The 25,174-nt window shown below is 41.7% G+C and overlaps 1 long non-coding RNA gene across 3 annotated transcripts; it reads left to right on the top strand.

The window, feature by feature from the left end:
- The first annotated feature begins 95 nt into the window (after window positions 1–95).
- On the top strand, window positions 96–21,609 carry LOC122563753 (uncharacterized). Of its 3 annotated transcripts, XR_015752175.1 has the most exons (4): window positions 96–215; window positions 1,056–1,249; window positions 12,448–12,499; window positions 20,883–21,609. It is a non-coding gene; the product is annotated as an uncharacterized LOC122563753 (long non-coding RNA). The 3 variants fall into 3 exon arrangements; XR_015752176.1 differs by lacking the exon at window positions 96–215 and having other exon boundaries at window positions 381–1,199; XR_006315716.2 differs by lacking the exon at window positions 96–215 and having other exon boundaries at window positions 381–1,249.
- Window positions 21,610–25,174: the final 3,565 nt, after the last annotated feature.

Below are 25,174 nucleotides of genomic sequence, written 5' to 3'. Positions count from 1 at the left end.
ACATCGAGTCGCTCCCGAGTGGTCCCGAACACCTGAACCGCCGCCATGTCCTCCCGAACCCACATCGAGCCGCTCCCGAACGCCTGAACCGCGCCCGAGTCTTCCCGAACCCACACCGAGCGGTTCCCGAGTCCTCCCGAAAACCAGAACCGCCGCCGTTTCCTCCCGAATCCACCCCGAGCCGTTCCCGAACCGCTGCCGAGCCCTCTGGACGGGTTCGTGTCTTCCCAAACGCTCTCGGAAGCAGTCAGTGTGATGTTAGCGGTTATCCCTCAGACTGCGCGCGCGTGTGTGTATGTTATCTCGGGTAAAGTGGGGAGTACGCTTCAGCATTTGGTGAAAGGGATTCGAGTTTAATTGCCGATATTCGTTAAACTTACCTCAGTGTTACCTATGAGCGGGGAGCACGGTATAACGGGTGTGGCAGCGAGAATTGCCCCATGATAACACCATGGCGCCCGGTATTTCCGAGTGCAGGCCGCCCGTGCAAATGGCGCTGGTTGATTCCCGCCGAAACACGTGCTTTGGCGCTTGGAGCCGCAGGTGAGACTTGGCTGAAGGTGGGGACCAAGATGGGAATCAATCACCTGGAAGACTGAGAGGCACAACCGAAAGGCATGTGGATTGGAACGTGAACAGGAAGCGTTTCGAGGGATATGGCTAAATGGGACTAGATTAATTTAGGATATCTGGTTGGCGTCGACAAGTTGGATCAAAGGGACTGTTTCCCTGCTGTACATCTCTATGAACCCACTTGTGAGAAGCACTCCCTGTTGTCCTCAACACCTTTGAGAAGATATTTAAAAAGTCTACTAGAATGGCGCTGGGGATCAGGGCCTGCAGCCATACGGATGGCTTTGAGAGGATTGTTCACCTTCCAGCAGAGGGGTGCAACATCAATTAGAGCAACTAGAGAGAGAGAGAGCGGCCCCTTAAAGATCTTTGTATTGAACCTCAAATGAGTATTTTGTGGCAGATTTTACCATGGAGAAGGAAATGGAGGCTAGTGAACATGGAAATAAATATTGATATTTTGAAACCATTTCACATTACAGAAGAGGAAGTGTTGGAGGCCGTAGAAACGTTAAAGGTGGATACACCTCCAGGACCTGACCTAATGTGTCCCAGAATGTTATGGAGAGTTAAGGAGGAAGTTCCAGGCTGCTTTGAAGAAATATTTGTATCATCTATAACCATGGGTGAGGTGCCAGATGATTGAAGAGTGGCTAATGTGCCTTTGTTTAAGAAGGTATGTGAGGAGAAGCCTGGGAACTACAGACATGTGAGGCTGACTTCAGTGGTGGATAAACTGTTGGAAGAAATTCTGAAAGATAGGATTTATGTACATTTAGAGAGATAAGGAATGATTTGGGACAGTCAGCATGTTTTTTTGTTTGCTATGGAAATAGTGTCTGACAAACTTGATGCAGTTTCTTGAGGAAGTAACCAATGGTGGCTCGCTGGTTACTACTGCTGCCTTACAGCTCTGGGGACCAGGGTTCAATTCCAGCCTCGAGCAACTATGTGTGGAATTTGTACATTCTCTTCATGTCTGCATGGATTTCCACCAGTTTCCTCCCACAATCCAAAGATGTGCAGGTTAAGTGAATTGGCCATGCTAAATTGCCCATAGTTTGCAGGCTAGGTGGGTTGCCATGAGGATTGCAGGGGGGGGATGTTCTTTTGAGGGTCAGTTGGATTCAATGGGCCGAAGGGCGCATTTCATGCTGTAGGCATTCTATGAAGATTGAGGGCAGAGACATAGACATTGTTAACTCAGACTTTAAGAAAGCCTTTGACAAGGTTCGCTTGGTAGACTAAATAGTAAAGCTAGATTACATGGGATTCAAGGTGAGCTTCCAATTGGATACAAAATTGGCTTAACGGCAGGAGACAGACTATGATGGCGGAGAGTTGTTTTCAGACTGGAGACCTGTGACCAGGGATGTTCCACAGGGATTGGTGCTGGGTCCACTTTTGTCATTTATATAAGTAACTTAGCTGAGAATATAGAAGGCATGGTTAATAAGTTTGCGGATGGAGCCAGAATTGGTTATAAATGGACATTGAAGGATGTTTTTTAAGATTACAAAGAAATCTTGATCAGTTGGATCAATGGGCTGAAGAGTGGCATATGGAGTTTAATTTGAATAAGTCCGAGGGATTGCATTTTGGTTAAACAAACAGGAGCAAGACTTCTTTACAATTAAAAGTAGGGGAGAAAGTGAGGACTGCAGATGCTGGAGATCAGAGCTGAAAATATGTTGCTGGAAAAGCGCAGCAGGTCATTCAGCATCCAAGGAACAGGAGAATCGACGTTTCGGGCATCAAGATTTCTTTGGAGACAGGAGACAGGAGGTTTAAAAATTAGTACAGTTCAGTTGTAAAATTGTCCTGGCTCATAATCTCCAGTCACTGTTAGCCATATAGCTAAAGCACCGTTATGATAATCCATTTGGAACAAATGGAAATCAATGAACCTGGAGAGGAAAAAAGTTTCAAAACCCTTATATTGGAAACATTGAAGTAATCTTTCTGACCAGTATTATGTAACCACATAGACATAACCTAAAAACCCAGACCTAAACAGGGAAGATATTTGAAAGGGTGACCAAATGATCGGTCAAAAGTGGATTTTAAAGGGGGTCCTAAAAAGTAGGAAGGACAGGCAACTGATCCAAGAGGAAACTCCTATCATGGTGAAGTTCATGGAAACATAACCACCGAAGGTACAGTGAAAAGAGGGCATTCTAGAGATTAAATTCAGAGTTTAAGGTTGCATTGCAGGTTAAATTTTCAGAAGGCACTTGATAAGGCACCACATGCAAAGGCTACTTAATGAGATACGATAATGTTGGAGATAGAATATTGGCTTGGACAGAGGACTGTTTAATTAATAGAAGGCAGAGAGTTAGGATAAGGAGGTTCATTCAGGACGGTGTACCACAGGGATCAATGCTAGGCCATAATTATTTACTTCCTGAAGAAGGGCTTATGCCCGAAACGTCGATTCTCCTGCTCCTTTGATGCTGCCTGACCTGCTGTGCTTTTCCAGCAACACATTTTTAAGCCATAATTATTTACTGTATATTAATTATTTGTAGGAGGAAAGTTAATGTACTGTGGCCAAGTTTGCAGATGACACAAAAGTAGCTTGGCAGTAAGGATATAAACAGATTTAAAAGACTGGGCAAAAACTTGGCTTAGTTAGTATAATGTGGGAAAATGTGAAGTTATACTATTTTGAAGGCTGAATAGAGGAGTGGTATGGTACTTAAATGGAGAGGGACTGAATAAGTCTATAACACAGCGATTTGAGATTCTATGTGTGTGAATCACAAAAGCAAGCATCCAGTTCAGTGGGTAATGGGGAGCCAAATGGAATGTTGGCCTTTGTTTCAAAGGAAATAGAGTATAAAAATATGTAATGCTTGCTAAATACTGAACAGATTTAGGTCCTTCATCTAAGGGAAGATGCACTAATATTGGAGACTACCAGAGAAAGTTCACTAAGCTGTTTCCCGGTACGGAGACACCATCTTATGAGAAGTTGTGTACTTTGGATCTGTACTCATTGGAGAGTGAATCTAATTGAAAAATGCAAGATTATTAGGGAACTTGACAGGGTAGATTCAAAAAGGTTGTTTCCCATTTGGGAAGAGTCTAGAACCAAGGATATAATCTCAGAATAAGGAGTCACATATTTAAGACAGTGATAAGGGAGAAATTCTTCCTCCGAGAGTAGTGAATCTATGGAATTCTTAACCACAGACAGCTGTAGAGGTTGCTTGTTAAGGATATTGACTGAGATTTTTAATCCGTAAGAGAATTGAGCATTATGGGGAAAAAACAGTGGAGTTGAAGATTATGTAATGAGCCATGATCTTCTTAAATGGCAGAGCAGATTCGATGGGTTGATTGGCCTTGGTCTGCTCTTATATCTTCTAGTCTTCGATTTTCCAGTTTTGTACATTCTTGTTGAATGTTTGCATGCTTCTTCCCAATATACTTGCATAAGAAGGATAGGTGGGTAGAGCTAATGTTGGTAATTTGTCTAAATTTACAGAAAAGATACCTTGAAAATGAAGAAATGGTGGTTCAAAGATGTAGTGTTGAAGTGAGAGCAAATTATAAATATAAGGGACGCTGCTCCAGAAAATTGACAGCCATGTGTATTGTAAAGATAGTTTACAAGGTGGGGAAGTTGTCCACCTGGACATGGGGCAATATATATATTTTGGAAAGAATTGAAGGATTAGGAAGAACCCAGTAGTATCAGTAGGTAGCTGTGTCTAGTGGGGTCAGAAAGTTATGTTTAAGTCTTATTCCAAAGACTTGTGCACATAATCTACACTGACATTTAAGAGCAAAAAGAATGCTGCAAGACCAGAGGTAACCTCTTTTGAATAAGATGTTAACCAAGTCCCCATCTGTCCTCTTTAGCGCGTCATAAAAGTTCCTAAAAACCATTGAAGAAGACGAGGGTATTTATTCCAATGTCTGACCAATACTTGACGAAACAAAAACACAAAAAGACTGCCAAGCTTGGAAATCAGAAACTAAAACAGAAACTATTGGAAATTCTGCAGAAGGGCCGATGGACCCAAAAACTCTGATTTCACTCTGCAGTGCTGCCAGACCTGCTGAGATTTTCCAGCAATTTCTGTTTTTGTTTCTAGCCAATACTTAGTCCTTAATCATCCTTAATTCCTGATGAAGGGCTTATGCCCGAAACGTCGATTCTCCTGTTCCTTGGATGCTGCCTGACCTGCTGTGCTTTACCAGCAACACATTTTCAGCTCTTAATCATCTTTAACCTGGGTTACTTGTCATTATTACAACACAAGACCAGAATAGCATAGATGCTGAAAACCTTAAGAGGAGAAGATGCTGGAAATTTTCATCAAGTGAGGCCTTTCCTCATTGTCGCTCTTCCTATTCAACAACTTACATTCAAGAAAATTTACTTTCTGTTAATTCTCTGTTGGCCTGCAAACCTATCAAATAGCGTGCTTCAGCGTAATACTGTACCTGTCAGTTGCATAAAGTCCATGTTCAGCAAGACAGACTAGTCCCTTGATGCATCACTCAATCCATAAATGTACCTGTTTGATTTCCACAGCTCCCCTTCAACATCACACTTCTTAAAAGTGGCTTTGGAAACACTTCTCTTTTAAATTTTTCACCTTTTAAAGGAATGATTTTTGTATTGATTGACTTATATTCCCACAAATATGTAGCCTGGAGAGCTATGAGGGAATTTACTCTAACATCTTGATCTCAAAGTTTCTCTTTGAAATGCTAAGCCACTAATCTCATTCTAGCCATATTCTTTTTCTGTGTTGTACAAGTTTGTGATAAGATTTACTGTCCTCTAACTTGTACTTCAGAGCAATTACTAAATTCCTTCAAACTCTCCAACTCTATTTGTTCTTTTATTACATTATTACTCTTTTCCTTTTATTACTTTATTGTAGATTTTGTTTGTCACCAATCTCTACTAATCATAAAATTCTTAAATTGTTCTGCAGTCATTATTCTCTCACAGGCATAGTCAAGCTACAGCCTCTACTACATCTCCTTGAGTTTCAGGGCTGCTGCTACAGGATCAATCCTCAAAATTGCCAGTACATATTGTTTCCTCGTGCCAGAGTCACTCCCAGAAGCATTTTCTTGCTTTCCACATTTTCACCTAATTTTCCAGCCCATAGCTCTTAACTGTTGCCTATCACCTTAGCCACGTAGCCATGTATACATTTGCTGGGACTTTCAGTGATGAGAGCAGGAATGAGGCTTTGTAAAGAGTGCAACAGAGACAAAGCAGGCACAGCAGCTTCATGAAGAGCAGGAAAGAGAATAGAATAAGCAAATAATGTGAGACAGTGGCGACAGTAACTTCATAAAGATAAGTAGACCTGCGTGAGAAGGATGGTGGGACTGGGAGATTTAAAAAAACTGTGACAGAGAGCCCTTTCAACTTGTTTCTACATGTCTGAAATGTGTGACGTCACAGGAAAATGGGTGATTGGTAGGTGCTCTTTCTGTGTCTCTTTATTGGCCAAATTGTTGAACTCAGGTGATGTTATTACAGCCAAGATTACAGTTAAGGATTTTGCTATTAACATGTTTAAAGACCTAAATTGATTGCCTGCCCAGCCATCTCTATTTTATGTAATTATAGCATTTGAAACTCGTGGGTGCCAGTGGAATCCATGGTGACCACAATTGCAGCAAGTTTTGGCTGTTTGAGGAACTTTGGTTGAGAATTAATGAATGGAAGTCCAAGCTGAGAATGCTATGGAATTTCTTCTCCCAGAGGATCGTGAATGTCTGGAATTCATTAGCCTAGAGAGTTGTAGAGGCTAGAGTACAAAGTATTTCAAAAGGAGGCAGTTTTTTTTTTGAAATATTGGGGAGTTGAACACTATGCGCAGCTGCACAAAAGAGGAATTGAGGTCTGGCAGATCAGCTATTATCTTGTTGAGTAGAGCCAGGCTTGAGGGGCCAAATAATCACTCCTCCTATTTCTTGTGTTCTGATGTGATCTTGGTGAAGCACACACAATCCTGAGGGGACTTGATAAAGGGATATTTTCCCACAAACAGGATTTTTTTTCACTTAGAGTTATTGTTACGTAGAATTTGCTTCCTCAGAAAGCATTGGAGGTTGGTCCATTGAACTTATTCAAGAATGAGCAAAGTAGAGTTTTGACAACAGAATCAAAGGATCTGACTGGCAGAAATACGGTTGAGACCACATTTAGATCAGTCATGATCTTATTGAATGGCAAAGCAGTCTTATAGGGCTCTGAAGGTTATTCCTGCTCCAAAGACCTATCCCTGTACCTATTTTAACCAGTTTGTTCTTATTACTATCCAGATGCAACTACTAACCAGCACTGTGTAATTAAATGGACCTGTACTGTTGTTATTAGACTGAAGGTTTTTGTAATCAATATAATTCCCTCAGACTGATCAATAAGAAATAGGAACAGTAGTAGGCCATTTGGCCCCTCAAACATGTGCCACTGTTCAATAAGATTATGGCGGAGTTGACTTTCCTCATGTCCACTTTCCTGCCATTTCTGCATAACCCTTGATTCCTCTACTGATTAAGAATCATCATATTCAACTTCCAGACTTTCTATATTGGGCATCAGTTTGAGAACCCTGTTGTTTTCCTTTGGACAATTTATTATGTAATGGTATTTTGAGTAAACTGTAAACCACTTGTTAATAATTCCCTGGAAATTCCTGCAGTTTATTCATGTAGAGAGGGAGGTTTGGGGAGGGAATCCTAGAGCCTGGGGCCTGGCCTGTTCTATGTGCAAGGTACAAGTAAGACAGTCATAAGATTATGTATAATCAGAGTGCTGAACGTCCTCTGAAAATTTCTTTTTCTCTTATTTCCTCCACAGATTGTTTCTGTCAGTTTACCTGTGGGAGGACAAATACGCAGATCAGTACTGAAGCTAGAAATAGGGTCCTAGTCAGTATATTGCAGATAGTGACATTTAGCAATGTCAGTTCACCATGAATGATAATTAAGTATAAAGTACCAATGTGATATCGAAAGCTGTATGCACACCTTTCCAGTAATGCATGGTCTACATATTTGCAATCCTATAGTGGTGGCGGCTTCAGCTGCAGCTCTACCTCCTATGCTCCCTAAGATCTGAACAGTCTTTTACAGTGCGAAAAAGCAGGCATATCGGAGTGTGAGGACTCAACGATCACTGCTGATGGAGTGTAGACATTGAAGAAGGAGACTGAGGGACAATAACTTGGGAACTTGCCATGTTATCTGTTAAAATGGAGATTTGAGGAGGAGACTGGAGCAAAAGCTATGTGTGAGACAGCAGGGAGTATCAATCAAAGCAGTGATGTACAAAAGAATAAAGGAGGTGAGACAGTAATGGCTACCATTTAAGAGTTTCCAGACAGTCACCTTCCTGTACCTTTATGAGGATATTGAACCTTTCTTGTGTTAATCTACAGAGTTAGGCACCACATTCAATCCTGCTGGCCTCTGCAATTTGTAGCTTTACTTACTTGAGGCTGGCTGAATTGCAGGCTCATTTATAGCATGAATAACGAGGGTTGTAAGAATGTTTTATATTTTACTCTTTAACGGATGTACTGCTGGAGCTTCAGGGTGACCCAGCCTGCCTCAGAATCCAGGCACCCTTCTCAGCTTTTCCTGAATCGCCTGGCCCAAATTCCAATTCAGCCCACGCCTCAGGCTGAAAATAGGAAATGCAGGCAGCTGTTTTTAAAGGGTTGATTCATGGAGTCAGAATTTCTCGTGTCTCTGTGCAATTCAGGGTACAACATTGGAACCTGGCTATGAAAAACAAGAAATGCCTCGATCTTAAAAATACTTTGTAAAATATTCAAACTATTGTCATTGCATGCTACCTTTGATTAGGCTGAACATTAAATATGAAATGCTGTTGAATAAGGTGACAATATGTAGTGAAGAACATGCAGTGAAGGCATTAGCTACCTGTCAAAGACAAACTTAGAATCTAGTTGATTTCAATATTCGATAATGCTAAAATTGTTCTCTCTCATGCTGTGCTCCTGTGCAATCATATTCCCATCACATGCTGGAAATTCCTGGTTATTTTTATCTTAACAAGCACTCAAAATAATGGGGTTAGTGCTTTCATTTTCCATTTGAATATTATGGTCAAATTTAGTGATAACTCTGACCATCTAGCATTCAGTTAACAATGCAAAAGTACAACACAGAATCTGCAGTAGAGAAAAGAGGCCATTCAGCCCATTGCATCTTTGATGACTCTTTTAGATTAGATAGATTCCTTACAGTGTGGAAACAGGCCCTTCGGCCCAACAAGTCCACACCGCCCCGCCGAAGCGCAACCCACCCATACCCCTACATTTACCCTTTACCTAACACTACGGGCAATTTAGCATGGCCAATTCACCTGACCTGCACATCTTTGGACTGTGGGAGGAAACCGGAGCATCCGGAGGAAACCCACGCAGACACGGGGAGAACGTGCAAACTCCATACAGTCAGTCGCCTGAGGCGGGAATTAAACCCGGGTCTCTGGCGCTGTGAGGCAGCAGTGCTAACCACTGTGCCACTGTGCCGCCCACACGGTGGCACAAGAGCTATCCAATTAGTTCAACTCTCCTGCTCTTGTAGCCTTGCAAATTTCTCATTTTCTAGTATGTCTCCAATTCTATTGAAAAGATACAATTAAATCTGCTTCCAACACCTTTTTAGGCAGTGGATTCTAGGCAATAACAATTTGCTACATAAATCTCTTCTGGATTCTATCTCTAATTTCTAACTCTCATGTTGGTACAAACAGTTTTTCCCCATTAATACTATAAAAACACCTCAGAATTTTCAGTTCTAAAGAAGGATTACTTATTTCGAATCATTAACTCCGCTTTCTCTCATTAGATGCTATCAGACATGCTGAGTTTCCCTGGCAATTTCTGTTTTTGTTTCAGTATTTCTATCAAATCTTCTCTTAGCCATCTCTGCACTATGAAGAATAGTTTCAGTTTCTTTAGTGTTTCCATAAATCTGAAGTCCTTTACCTCTGGAACTATTTTGGTAAATGGTTACACTTAAGCACACTTTTCAAAGCCTTGATATCCATTTTTCCTGAAGTGTTGTACCCTGAATTGAACACAATGCTGCAGCAATGTCTAGGTAGTAATTTATAAAGTATCAGCAATATGGCATTGCTTTTCACCTTGACGCCTCTATTTAGAATTCATACCATTTCATTTCTTTTTGCCTTATTTATTTTTCCTTACAAAATGCAATACTGGATTTTACTCTGGTGACATAGACAGATGTGTGACTGTGTCTCTGTCCTCTTGACATCTGTTACTACTGTGCAATCATATTCCCATCACATGCTGGAAATTCCTGGTTATTTCCGGAATATTAGTTATTGCATTTTCAAGTCTTGTCACCTTTAAACTATATAAATAGCCAAACACTCAAACTTAAGAGCAAGATTGGAAGCCTGAAATTTTCTGGTAAATAGCCTTGACATTTACAGTAATATCAAGACATGTCAATTCAGGCAACCTGACTAGAGATGCAGGTTTTTTTTGTGTGGCTTTTGTCTACATTCATTAATTTTAGCTGCAGAGCAACTCCAGTAATATTGGCAACATAAGAATATGGGTCAAATAGAGCTTTGCGATTATTCACCATGGCAACACTTGCTGAATGCGGTTGATCAAACATCAGGTGGGACAGTTTCCAACAGGCATCATTCTGCAGTTACAATCATAACTAAACTATTTGTATAGTGGAAATTTACAAGATTCCTCAGGGTCACAGTTTAAACTGTGTATATACTTTAAGCGCTTCATCTTATGTCCACGTTCCTGTACAAGGACATTAAATTAACCCTGTAGCTGACGTGCTAATATATATTTGCTTTCGGGGGAGTTGCTCACCCAGTACAAGAACAGGCTGTCCATAACTATCACATTTTCCTTTAAGTAATCCATTATGAGAATAAAAATAAATAAAGTTCTGAAACCAGAGAAATTATATGGAAGTTTTGTCAAGAAATTAATAAGGGAGCAGGAAGGCCTCCCTTATGGAATTGGCAGATCAATAACGAATAAAAAGTCTTGACATTCTACCACTCTTTCCTCCTTTTGAGACAAAAAGAAAATCGACTTGTTGACCAAGCTTTTAGTCACCAGGTGTCATATTTTCAGATATGATTCAATGTCCTGATGTAAGCACAGAAACAGACCCTTCAATCCAACTCGTCCATGCCAACCAGATATTCTAAATTAATCTAGTCCCATTTGCCAGCATTTGGCCCATATCCCTCTTAAACCCTTCCTATTCATATACCCACCAAGTTGCCTTTTATGTGTTGTAATTGTACCAGCCTCCAATACTTCCTCTGGCAGCTCATTCCATACACACACCACCTTCTGCATGAAAACATTACCCATTAGGTCCCTTTTAAATCTTTCTCCTCTTACCTTACATCTATACCCTCTAGGTCTCCCCCACCCCAAGGGAAAGACCTTGTCTATCTATCCTATCCATGCCTCTCATGATTTTATAAACCCTCCATAAGGTCACCCCTCAGCCTTGCCTCCATGGAAAACAGCCCCAGTCTATTCAGTCCCTCCCGAGAGCTTAAACCCTCCAAACCTGGCATCATCCTTGTAAATCTTTTCTGAACCCTTTCATTGTTTCACAACATCCTTCCAATGGGAAGGAATTGCACACAATATTCCCAAAGTGGCCTAACCAATGACTTATACAGCCACAACATGACCCCCCAACTCCTGTACTCAATGTTCTGACCAATAAAGGAAAGCACACCAAACACCCCTTCACTATCCTAGCTACCTGCAACTCCATTTTCAAGGAGCTATGAACCTGCACTCCAAGGTCTCTTTATTCAGCAACAGTCCCTAGGACCTTACCATTCAGTGTATCCGTCCTGCCCTGATTTGCCTTTCCAAATACAGGACTTCACATTTATCTAAATTAACCTCTATCTGACACTTCTCTGCCCATTGGCCCATCTGATCAAGATCCCATTGTACTCTGAGATAACCTTCCACGCTGCCCACTACACCTTCAATTTTGGTATCATCTGCAAATTTACTAACTATATCTCCTGTGTTCACATCCAAATCATTTATATAAATGATGAAAAGCAGTGGACTCAGCACCAATCTTTGTGATACACTACTAGTCACAGTCCTCCAGTCTGAAAGGCAACGCTCCACCGCCACTCCTACCTTTTGAGCCACTTCTGTATCCAAATGGCTAGTTCTCCCTATAATCAATGTTATCCAACCTTGCTCACCAGTCTACCATGAGGAACCTTGTTGAACGCTTTACCGAAGTCCATATAGATCACATCAATCGCTCTGCCTTCATTAACCTCTTAATTACTACTTCAAAAAACTCAATCAAGTTTGTGAGACATGTTTCCCCCACACAAAACCATGTTGACTATCACTAATCAGTCCTTGCTTTTCCAAATACATGTCCGTCCTGTTCCTCAGAATTCCCTTCAACAACTTGCCCACCGCTGATGCCATATTCCATCTGATATAGTTTTCCTCACTCGCTTAACCAGTTTATATCCGTCTGCAGACTCAGTGTCATCCTCACCATTTCTTTTCCAACTATTTTTCTGTCATTTGCAAACTTGACTGTAGTACATAAAGGTAAACAATAATGAAGTGGCTACACTAAAAAGCCATGGGCAGATGTTTTGAACATATTTCTGAGCTTCCTATTCCCATGGCCCTCAGAATATTTTGGAGCCACTCTCTCATATTAGAAACATACCTTTAGGAAGCAAAAATATAGCTCTTTAATAAAGTGTGTGCATACAAGTATATTATCTGTAACCATTGCCTGAGCAAGAGTGAATGAATCAAACTTTTTTTCCCTTTTTAGGTTAAGCAGAAAGAGAAAGGAAGGCTCCAAATGCTGATCACTAGGAAAGAGGGTAGGTATTGGCGCCAGTGAAGGAATTGGATTGAACTAACATTTTCATTCATCTCTGCTGGGATGCACGTTAAGGTGACCTTGGCACGTTACACATGAAAGTGCATGGACCAGAGAAGGAGGGTGCGTGTCTGTTCAGCTAAGTATCTCAAAACCAGCAGTTGAGTTGCTGAACCCACTCACCCACCATTCAGTCAGTCGGTCTTCACCCAGTCACGCACCCCACTCAACACACACCTGCCCACTGCCACTAGCCCACCTAACTTTTATCTCTCCACACCCCAACCCCACCCTTGCCAATGTTTCATCTAACCATCATTTCCCTGCCCTACTGAATCCCATCGACCTCTCCAAACTTCATCGTTCAAAATGCCACCCCAGGCCTGCCCTAAAAGTAGCCTAATTGACATTCATATTTTCCCCAAGCCATTGTCTCCGAAAGCCTCCCATCCTTATCCAGTGCACTCAGTACCATGACTTGGGGCCTTGGGCTGAGTTACTTCACTCACATTGTGCAGCCATGATCTTACTGAATAACAGCAAAAGCTAAACAGGATTGCAAGGCCTACTCCTGCAAAATAAAATGTTCATAGTTGTTCTCTAAACTGGTAATGAAAGACTTCATAGATGAGGTGTTGAGGTCTTGAACCCTTTGAATATTTATTTTATTTTAAGGATACAGGTCCATGTGGGTGACCATGCCCAAGCAACTGTCTACATTTTAAACAATCCCAAGAAGATTTGAATTCCTGGGTGTAATAGCAGAGACAGTCCTCATATGGGACCTCCAGTGCACACAGTACATAGCTTCCAGTACACATGTTCAACCTCATCATTGGACGGTGCTTTACCCTGGTTCATCCTTAAGGTTTTCATCTACATTGGTCAAAGTCTGCTCACGCTGCATGGAGAGAGATTCTTTAGTTTGAATATTTGTGACCATTCTTGGAGGCTTGGGAGGATATGGAAGGTGGAAAGAGGAGAATATGTTGTCATGATTCTGCTCGAGCTAACCACCTTGTTAAAGTTTTTGTGAAGATCTGTAGCTCGGGAAGTAGTTGGATTCGTTGTTGGTCTATTTGCCGAGCTGGTAAGTTTGGGGCAGACGTTTCATCCTCTTTTCTAGGTGACATCATCAGTGCTGTGTTGCCTCCTGTGGAGAGCTGCTGTACTGTTTCGCTTCGAATTGATGTGATTCCGTTTGAGCTGTTTCCGGTTGGTGTCGGTTCCGATTTTTCCATTGCAGCGGTTTGTATATCGGGTCCAGGTCAATGAGTTTGTTGATGGAGTCTGAGGATGAGCACCAGGCTTTCAGGAATTTCCTTGCTGTTCTTTGGTAAGCCTGACCTAGTATCATTGTCTTGTTAAACTTATGGTTCTTGTCCGTGTGTATGGAAACCAGGGAGAGTTGGTTGTGTTGCTTAGTTGCTAGTTGGTGTTCATGGATGTAGGTCGCTAGCTGTCTGCCTGTTTGCCCTATGTAGTGCTTAATGCAGTCGCTGGATGGGACTTTGTAAATTACATTTGTCCTACACATACTGGGTATGGGTCCTTTATTCTGGTGAGCTGCTCTCTGTGTGGCTGTTGATTTGTATGCTGTCAAGATAGTTGGATGCTGTCAGTGGTTGGAGCAGTTTAGTCGTCAGTTCCGAAATGTTTTAATATATGGGAGAGTAGCTGTTGTGTTGGGGCATGCCTTGTCTTCTTGGTGTTGCATATGAAGGTGCCTAATTAGGCACTATGTAGGACAAACAGGTAGACAGCTAATGACCCGCATTTAGGAACACCAACTAACAACTGAGCGACACAACCAACTCTCCCTCGTATCCATACACACGGACAACAAGAACAACAGGTTTGACTGAGACAATGATACTAGTCAGGCTAACCAAAGAACAGCAAAGGAGTTCCTGGAAGTCTGGTATTCATCCTCCGACTCCATCAACAAACTCATTGACCTGGACCCGATATGCCAACGCTGCAATGGAAAAAACGGAACTGGCACCAACCGGAAGCAGCGCAAACGGAATCACATCAATTCAAAGCAGAACAGTACAGCAGCTCTTCACAGGGGGCAACACAGCACTGATGATGTCACCTAGAAAGGGGACCAAATGTCTCCACACAAGCCTACCAGCTCAGCGAACAGACCAACAACCAATCTAACAACCTTGTTTCATGAAACCCTGTGATACTTTTTTTGTACGTGAGCTGTGTCTGCCACTGGCATTAATTGTTCCACCCTAATTTCTTGAAGTGGTGATAACGGGCTCTCTTTTTAAGTCACAGAAAACCTTTGTAATCAAATGATTTGTTTCTGAGTGAAGTTAAGAGCCAGCTATGCTGTTGATCTGTGGTCACTTTATAGTCAGATTGAGTAAAGACAACAGATTTCCTTCCTTAAGGTGTAGCAGTTTGTTTTTAGGGCAATCCAACAGCTTCATGATCATGTTTACGAACTTCATACAACTTCTCAACTATTTTCTTTAATAATTCAAGGTCTCAAATTTCCATGGAAAGATTTGAAAGTATGCTGTCTGGAAAACTTGACCACATTATCACTCTTAATCTCTGTGCTTTAAAAAGGATTCCTCCAATTCAGTGAATACTTGTTAACAGACACTTAATGGTTACATGACAAACCTATCAGCCTTCAGCCCAAGACAAGCTTCTGACTTTGCCACCATGATCCTTTCCTTCATAATTACATGAAGGCTATCCTTTTCAAATGGGTAATGGGAATTACATTTTCTTTGGCTCTCCTTGAAGATTTTACTCTATCACATGGCACCCAGTCGGAATCTTGTACATACGTTCTTGTTATTTGGGAGTCTATCACTGTGTCGTCAAAAATGCTATCGAACTTCACAATCTGCTCTGTAAACTCAGTTTGGTTTGGGTTATTTTGTGCCAAGAAATATTCATGCCATGCAAATGCGGGGCAGTGGCCATCTCCAGTAACAGAGAATCTGGCTATCTCATGTTGACATTAATTTGCATTACCAATGTTAATACCAGGGTGATAATGATGATTAAATCTGTTTCAGGTATAGCTGGAGGGATAAGTATGGACCAGGATATTGAGGATAACATCATTTCAATAGTGCCATAGGATATCCTGTGTCTCCCTCAGAGGACAAACTGGGACTTTGTTTAATATCTTATTCCAGATTAGTGCACCTACGGTGGTGCAACATTCTGTCACTATGTCGAACTGAAGTGTCAGTTTATGTTAATTACTCATTTTGTGGTGCAGCAGTAGTGGTAGAACCTCTAGGCCAGTTAAAGCCCCACTTGCCCCAGATATTTGTCATAATATGTCTGAACAGCTTGATCAAAAATATCTATTTAATACTCATGTCTTGGGAGCTGCTATCTGGTTGAAAGGCAAGTGCTAATGCTGAGCCACAGCTGCCAATGAGGTTGAATTTCAGATCATGTTTCAATTGCTACAAAAAAGACCTAATAGTTTCATTCCCTTTATGTCAATTAAGTTTTTGGGATCACTGCCGCTTTTCCCTACCAGTTAGGGTATGAATCTTTGTACAATACTTTGAACTGTGCTGTTTTGGTGCCACCTTGTGGTTGGAGTTAAAAAGCACACAACACCAAGTTAGAGTCCAACAGGTTTATTTGGAAGCACTAGCTTTTGGAGCACTGCTGGTGCTCGAAAGCTAGTGCTTCCAAATAAACCGGTTGGACTATAACCTGGTGTTGTGTCATTTTTAACTTTGTACACCCCAGTCTAACACCAGCATCTCCGAATCATGACCTTGTGGTTGATTGTGATGTATAGGTAGAATGGTGAAGGTATTCCAATGACAGGTGAATTTGGATAACAAAAAAAAAGTTCTCGTTACAGGTTTTAAAATTAGGCGTTTTTCAGGTTTCGTTTTTAGTGTCAAATTCAGGAAAAAGAAATTGACTCAAGTGTAGAGAAAATTGGTGAAATATGCGTAATGATAAGGTCCTGGGGAGTATTGGTGAACAGAGACCTTGGAGTGCAGATTCATAGTTTCTTGAAAGTGGAGTTACAGGTAGATAGGATAGTGAAGAAGGAGTTTGGTATGCTTTATTTGTCAGAGTATCGAATATAGGAGTTGGGAGGTCATGCTGTGGCTTTACAGGACGTTGGTTAGGCCACTTTTGGAATGTGGTGTGCAGTTCTAGTGTCCCTCCTATCAGAAAGATTTACAAGTATGTTGCCAGGGTTGGAGAGTTTGAGCTATAGGGAGAGGCTGAACAGACTAGGGCTGTTTTCCTGGAGCGTCGGAGGTTGATGGGTGACCTTCTAGGGTTTCTAACATCATGACGGGCATGGATAAGGTAAATAGACAAGATCTTTTCCATAGACTGGGTGACTCCAGAACTAGAGTATACAGGTTTGGGTGGGAGGGGAGAAATGTAAAAGTGACCTAAGGGGCAACTTTTTCACACAGATGGTAGTGTGTGCTTGGAATGAGCTTCCAGAGGAAGTGGTGGAGACTGGTACAATTACAGCATTTAAAAAGGATCTGGACGGGTATATGAATAGGAAGGGCTTAAGAGGGATATGGACCAAATGGGACTAGATTAGTTAGGATATCTGGTCACCACGGACGAGTTGGACTGAAGAGTCTGTTTCCATACTGTACGTCCAGAACACTTACATTTTATTTGGAACATTTCTGTTTCATTCACTCCTTGGATTTGAGTGTTGCTGATTGCCCACCCTAAATTACCTTCTCAACCTGCTGCAGTGCATATGATGTTAGTACACACAATGCTTTTTGGGAGGATCTTTGACCTGTCTACAGTAAATGAATGGCAGTACAAGTGGCCATGTCTGATGGCGAGTGGAATTTACAAGGTATTTCTTTCTGCTTTTTGTTCTTTTGAGGTGGCTGAGGCCAGAAGTATGGAAGATGTTGTTCAAAGAGCCTTAGTGAACTATTGCAGTTCATTTTGTAAATAGTATGCACTTTGTACCAGTGGTGGAGTGAGTGAATGTATAAGGTGGATGGGGTGTGGATCAAGTGGGCTCCTTTTAAGTTGAGTGCTGTTGAGCATCTTGAACGTTTTTGGAGCTGTATTCATCCAGGCAAGGAAAGACGTTTCTGTGGCCAACAGAGAAAAATCAGAATGGTATGTTGCTTCCCTGGTGCCAGGATCAAAGATGTCTCAGAAAGGGTGCAGAATGTTCTCAACAGGGAGACGGGCCAGCAAGAGGTCATTGTCCACTTTGGAACCAACGACATAGGAAGGGAAAAGGTTGAGATTCTGAAGGGAGATTACAGAGAGTTAGGCAGGAATTTAAAAAGGAGGTCCTCGAGAGTAGTAATATCTGGATTACTTCCCGGTGCTACAAGCTAGTGAGGGCAGGAACAGGAGGATAGAGCAGATGAATGCATGGCTGAGGAGCTGGTGTATAGGAGAATTCACATTTTTGGATCATTGGAATTAATTTTTGGGGTAGAAGTGACCTGTACAAGAAGGACGGATTGCACCTAAATTGGAAGGGGACTAATATACTGGCAGGGAAATTTGCTAGAGCTGCCCGGGAGGATTTAAACTAGTAAGGTGGGGGGTGGGAGCCAGGGAGATAGTGAGGAAAGAGATCAACCTTAGATTGGTATAGTTGAGAACAGAAGTGAGTCAACAGTCAGGGCAGGCAGGGACAAGGTAGGACTAATAAGTTAAACTGCATTTATTTCAATGCAAGGGGCCTAACAGGGAAGGCAGATGAACTCAGGGCATGGTTAGGAACATGGGACTGGGATATCATAGCAATTACAGAAACATGGTTCAGGGATGGACAGGACTGGCAGCTTAATGTTCCAGGATACAAATTCTATAGGAAGGATAGAAAGGGAGGCAAGAGAGGAGGAGGAGTGGCGTTTTTGATAAGGGATAGCATTACAGCTGTATTGAGGGAGGATATTCCTGGAAATACATCCAGGGAAGTTATTTGGGTGGAACTGAGAAATAAGAAAGGTATGATCACCTTATTGGGATTGTATTATAGACCCCCTAATAATCAGAGGGAAATTGAGAAACAAACTTGTAAGGAGATCTCAGCTATCTGTAAGAATAATAGGGTGGTTATGTTGGGGAATTTAACTTTCTGAACATAGACTGGGACTGTTAAGGGTTTAGATGGAGAGGAATTTGTTAAGTGTGTACAAGACAATTTTCTGTTTCAGTATGTGGATGGTGCAAAACTTGACCTACTCTTGGGAAATAAGGCAGGGCAGGTGACTGAGGTGTCAGTGGGGGAGCACTTTGGGACAGCGACCATAATTCTATTAGATTTAAAATAGTGATGGAAAAGGATAGACCAGATTAGATTACTTACAGTGCGGAAACAAGCCCTTCAGCCCAACAAGTCCACACCAACTCTCCGAAGAGCAACCCACCCAGACCTATTCCCCTATATTTACTCCTTTACCTAACACAATGGGCAACTTAGTGTGGCCAGTTCACCTAACCTGCACATCTTTGGACTGTGGGAGGAAACCAGAGCACCCGGAGGAAACCCACGCAGACACGGGGAGAATGTGCAAAAGTTGAAGTTCTAAATTGGAGAAAGACCAATTTTGATGGTATTAGGCAAGAACTTTCAAAAGCTGATTGGGGGCAGATGTTTGCAGGTAAAGGGATGGCTGGAAAATGAGAAACCTTCAGAAATGAGATAACGAGAATCCAGAAAAAGTATATTCCTGTAAGGGTGAAAGGAAAGGCTGGTAGCTATAGGGAATGCTGGATGACTAAAGAAATTGACGTATTTGTTAAGAAAAAGAAGGAAGCAAATGTAAGGTACAGACAGGATAGATCGAGTGAATCCTTAGAAGAGTATAAAGGCAGTAGGAGCATACTTAAGAGGGAAATCAGGAGGGCAAAAAGGGGACATGAAATAACTTTGGCAAATAGAATTAAGGAGAATCCAAATGGTTTTTACAAATATATTAAGGACAAAAGGATAACCAGGGAGAGAATAGGGCCCCTCAAAGATCAGCAAGGCAGCCTTTGAGGAGCCACAGAAAATGGGGGAGATACTAAATTAATATTTTGCATCAGTATTTACTATGTAAAAGGATATGGAAGATATAGACTGTAGGGAAATATAGACTGTAGGGACTGTAGGGTGACATCTTGCAAAATGTCCATATTACAGAGGAGGATGGGCTGGATGTCTTGAAACGCATAAAGGTGAATAAATCCCCAGGACCTGATCAGGTGTACCCTAGAGCTCTGTGGGAAGCTCAAGAAGTAATTGCTGGGTCTCTTGCTGAGATATTTGTATCATCGATAGTCACAGGTGAGGTGCTGGAAGACTGGAGGTTGGCAAACATGGTGCCACTGTTTAAGAAGGGTGGTAAAGACAAGCCAGGGAACTATAGACCGGTGAGCCTGACCCCCATCCTCCCAGCTGTTTAACTGTCTGTATCATTTATGACTGCAAATGGCAGAACTGCAAGATTTTAACCCGGGAATGTACATGAAGTTAGGACTGGCTTGATTTGTTGATAGTTCCGTCAGTAGCACGTAACATAGGTCAAACTCATCCAGAGTAAATCTCATTACCTCAGACATGGTGCATGAGGCAAAGATGATGCAACAATATGATGCCACAGATTTGAAGGAAGATAAAGCAGCATTCCATAATTTTTCAAAACCATTGACAATTGGTAGTGTAAACAAATGTTTTCCAAAATCCCAGCCCCTCTACCAAGACACATGGGCACTTTTTTTAAAGTAAATGTATCATGGTGTATGCAGCTAAAACAAGTCAGTTGGTTGAATATGCATGATATAACTGGCTACTTACAAAGATCCAAGTGTCTGATAGCCTGACGATCCTCAGTCAGCACATTCCAAACCCATAACCACTTCCATCCAGTTGGACAAGGGCAGTTGACCTAGTAAAACACCACTGCTTGTATGTTCCCTCCCAGCCACTCACCATCCTGACTTGGAAATATATTACTGTTCCTTCATTGGTGCTGGGTCAAAATCCTGGAATTCTCTCTCAAATGGCATTGTGGTCAACCCACAGCAAGCGGACTGCGGTGGTTCAAGAAAGCAGCTCTCCACCACCTTTCTCAAGGGCAACTGGAGGTGGGCAGTAAATGCTGGCCAGCCAACAACACCCACATCCCAAGAATGAACAAATAAATCATCTTTCTGTGCCCTACCTCACATCTGAGGAGCTGCCTGTAGAAACCGTAGTTAGCATATCAGACCAGGGAAGCTGAAATAAAAGCACTTTATAAGGGTGAGGGAAAAGACCTTTTTAGGAGAAAACACACTGTGGAGCTCACAACGGCTGTGGCCCACATGGATATATTTGACAGAATCCTTGGAGTCACTAGAGTCTTTAACTGTTCATTTTTGTGTTTAAACAGGAACTGACCTTGTAGATCCAGGATATGCCCAGCCGTCAATGGGTAGATTTTAAGGAACATCTTAAAGGAGACTTTTAAAATGGAGAGAATTCCAAGTTCCTAAATGAAATACAATGTACTTGATATCCAAATTATCGTACTTTCTTTACAATCTTCAGAGATAATATAGTGTCAGTGAAAAGAATGTGCTCACACTAATTCACATTAAAAATGAATTCTCCCACTTTGTGAAAATATATTCATGGCATGTGGGTGCTGCTGGCTGAACCAGTTTTCTTTATTTACAGGATGAGGGCATTGCTGACTAGGCCAGCATTTATTGCCCATCCCTAATTGCCCAGAGGGTAATTTAAAGTCAACCACATTGCTGTGGATCTGGAGTCACATGTAGTCCAGACGAGGGAAGAGTGGCATTTTCCCTCCCTAAAGGACATTAGTGAACCAGATGGGTTTTTCCAACAATCATTCATGGTGATTGTCAGATGTTTAATTCCATATTTTTTTAAAAATTAAATTAAAATTCCACCATCAGCTATGGAGAAATTTGAATCCAGGTTCCCCAAACATTCCCTAGGTCCCTGGATTAACAGTCCAGCGATAATACCACAAGGCCATTGCCTCCCCATGACTATTATGTATTTATTACTCATTCTGAACTGCCTTGGAGAAGACATTTATGTATCTTAATATTTTTCTATAATTTTGAAAATCAATAAAGTATTCGGAGAAAAAGAAAATACTGTTCAATGATTTTTTTTTCCCATGTTGCTCACAACAGCGTATATGAAATTACCTTTGAATTTCTGGAGACCCAATGGGAATTCTGGAAGATTGGCACCTCCAGTAACTCTCTGTGGGTGCTTGGGTGTCTGTTAAATGTCAGGCAAGTATGCATTAGTGTACATCATTGGGATTGCTGTGTGACAAGGTTGCACAACAAGCCCTGTGATGTTCAGCATATTAGTGTCTTAGCTTTTAATAAGATGCAGAGTGATTTGTAAATAACTCGCTCTGCATCCTTGGTTAAACGGCTGGCATTATAAATATGTGCACCCACCCCATCTGGATTCTGACTACTCTACATTAGTTCTTTAAGTTCTCTCACTGTTTAACAAGCTGTTGAATAAATATTCAGCACCAGTGCTGTGTAGAACATGGCTGAAGAATCAGAGTTATAAAGCATGAAAACAAACCCTTGAGTCCAACTTGTTCCTGCCAACCAGATATCCTAAACTGATCGAGACCCATTTGCCAGCATTTGGCCCACATCTCTCTGAACTCTTCCTGTTTATGTACCCATCCACATGTTTTTTAAATGTTGTAGGTATACCTGCCTCCACCATCTCCTTGTGGCAGCTCATTTCATACCCACCATCAGCTATGGAGAAATTTCATACATGACCCTCTGTGTGAAAAAATTGTCCCTTAGGTCTCTGTTAAATCTTTCCCCTCTCACTTTAAACCTCTACCCTTGAGATTTGTACTTCCCTATCCTGGGGGAAAACACCTTGGCTATTCAACCTATCCGTGCCTCTCATGATTTTATAAACCTCAACAAGGTCAACTCTCAGTCTTTGGATCTCCAGGGAAAAACACAGCCTATTCAGCCTCTCCTTATCTTTCAAACCCTCCAAATCTAACAATATCCTTGTCAATCTTTTTTGAACCCTTTCAGGTTTAACAACATCTTTCTAATAACAAGGAGACCAGAATTGAACACAACATTCTAAAAGTGGCTTCACCAATATCCTGTACAGCCTAATTCCAAGGTGGCACTGATACAGGGAAAATCTTTGTGAGATCTCTGCAGTAGATCTTATTCTCACACTTCTGCACTTTTAATCCTCAATTCTAAGTCTGTCAAAACAACTAACATATTCTCTTAAATCGATACACTGCCCAACAGATTCAAGAACAGCTTCTCTGCTGTTTATTAGACTTCTGAATGGATTTCTCTAATTTCAAATCCAAAGTTGATCTTGCTTTTTGTGTACCTTCTTTGCAGCTGTAACTTTATTTCCTCACTCTGTTCAATCACCCAAAGATCTTTGTACATTATGATCTGCCTGTACTGCACACAAAACAAAACTTCACTGTGCCTAGGTACATGTGACAACAATAAACCAAATCATAGCCGCAACATGACTCTCAACTCCTATACAGAGAAACCTCAATTATCCGGCATTTAATTATCCAAATTTCAGATTATCCAAATAAATTGCAAGATCCCGATGCTTGGCTAAACTGTGTTATCCGGCATTCGATTATCTGAACAAAATACTGTACGCTCATGTCATTCAGATAATCGAGGTTCCTCTGTACTCAGTGCACTGACCAATGAAGGCAAGTATGCCAAATACTGCCTTAAACACCCTACAGCTCCACTTTCGAGGAACCGTGCACCTGCACCCTTAGGACTTTTTGTTTGCCAATGCTCCCCAGTACACTACCTTTAAGTGTATAAGTCATATTGCACCAAAATGCAACACCTTGCATTTATCTAAATTAAACTTCACCTGCCACTCAGCCCATTGGCCTGTCTGATCAATCTCCCATTGTACTCTGAGATAGCCTTCTTCACTGTCCTTGACACCGTCAATTTTGGTGTCACCTGTAAACTTAATAATCATAACTCCTATATACTCATCCAAATCATTTATATAAATGACAAGACAGTGGACCCAGCACTGATCCTGAGGCACACGACCAGTCACAGACCTATGGTCTGAAAATCCACACCCTTTGTCTCCTTTCTTAAAACCAATTTTGTATCCAACTGGCTAGCTTTCCTTGGATTTTTACTGCTAACCAGTCCACCATCTGGCTTGCTACCGTATTGATGTCTACCTTTCTGCCTTCAAACTTCTTTGTACCTCTTCAAAAATCTCAATCAAGTTACTGACATGATTTCCCACGCACAGAGCATTGTTGCTATCCCTAATTAGTCCTTGCCTTTCTCCCCTTTAAAGCCGCCTTCTCCTTTTCACCGCATCTTAGCAGCACCCTCCCTAACAGCATGTCTCTCCTCCCACCATTGTAGCCTTTCTGGCCAGGCCACCTCACCTCTTCCCAGCACCACAATTCTGGTTTCTTGTTCATCTTTTGGCCCTTCATCTCCACTACTCACTTTCTCACTGCTTCTCCTTTATCTGTCCAATTGGTCTTATTGAATCAGTGTAATACAGCATGGAAACAGGCCCTTTGACTGAAACTGGTCCATGCTGACTATAGTGCCCACTCAGCTAGTTCTAATTGCCCACATATGAACCAGATCCCTCTAAACACTTCCCATCCATGTACATATTCAAATGTTTTTTAAATGTTGCTATTGTACCTGTCAGAACCACTTTCTCTGGCAGACCATGTACTACTCTCTACATGAAGAAGTTGCCTCTCAGGTCCTCCTTGAATCTATAACCTCTCACCTTAAACCTATGCGCTCTAGTTTTCAATTCCCCATCCCTGCGAAAAAGACTATCTGCATTCATCCTATTGATGTCCCTCATGATTTTATACACTTCGATAAGTCAACCCTTGTTCTCCTACGTGCCAAGGAATAAAATCCTATCCTGGCCAACCTTTGCCTTTTAACTCCTGGCAACAGCTTCATAAATCTTCTTTGCACTCTTTCCAGTTTAACTATGACTTTCCTGTGACAGGGTAGCCAAAACTGTACACAATACTCCCAAGTGTAGCCTTACCAATGACTTATACAACTGTAACATAACGTCCTAACTCCTATATTCAACGTGGAGGAGCTGGTGTTGGACTGGGGTGGACAAAGTTAGAAATCACACAACACCAGGTTATAGTCCAACAGGTTTATTTGGAAGCACTAGCTTTCAGAGTGCTGCTTCATCAGGTGGTTGTGGATCATAAGACACAATTTACAGCAAAAGATTACAGTGTCATGCAACTAAATGATATATTGAACAACCCTGGATTGTTGTTAGGTGTTTCATCTTTTAGAATGGGTTGCAGGTTTCAGTTCATTCGTATGTAAATCCTAGAATGCCTTTTAAGTCACCCGCACAACAATCATCAGACAGGGGTGTTCCCTCCCAGTCAGGAAACACTTCAGTGGTCAGGAACATTCGGCCTCGGATCTTCGGGTGACCATCCTACAAGGCGGAGTTTGGAATAGGCAACAAACCAAAGTGGTCGAGCAGAGGCCGATGGCCAAATTCGGTAACCAAGAGGAGGGTCTCAACCGGGACCTTGGATTCATGTCACACTACAGGTGACCCCACTACATTATACACTCTCTCTCGCACACATTCACTCAGATTCTC

The sequence above is a fragment of the Chiloscyllium plagiosum genome, unplaced genomic scaffold (assembly GCF_037043375.1).
Source record: "Chiloscyllium plagiosum isolate Xiang-an unplaced genomic scaffold, Cpla_swu_hap1 HiC_scaffold_30, whole genome shotgun sequence".
NCBI classification, from domain to species: domain Eukaryota; kingdom Metazoa; phylum Chordata; class Chondrichthyes; order Orectolobiformes; family Hemiscylliidae; genus Chiloscyllium; species Chiloscyllium plagiosum.
The sequence above is the reverse complement of the archived record's forward strand: the minus strand, read 5'-3'. Positions and strand labels throughout refer to the sequence as shown.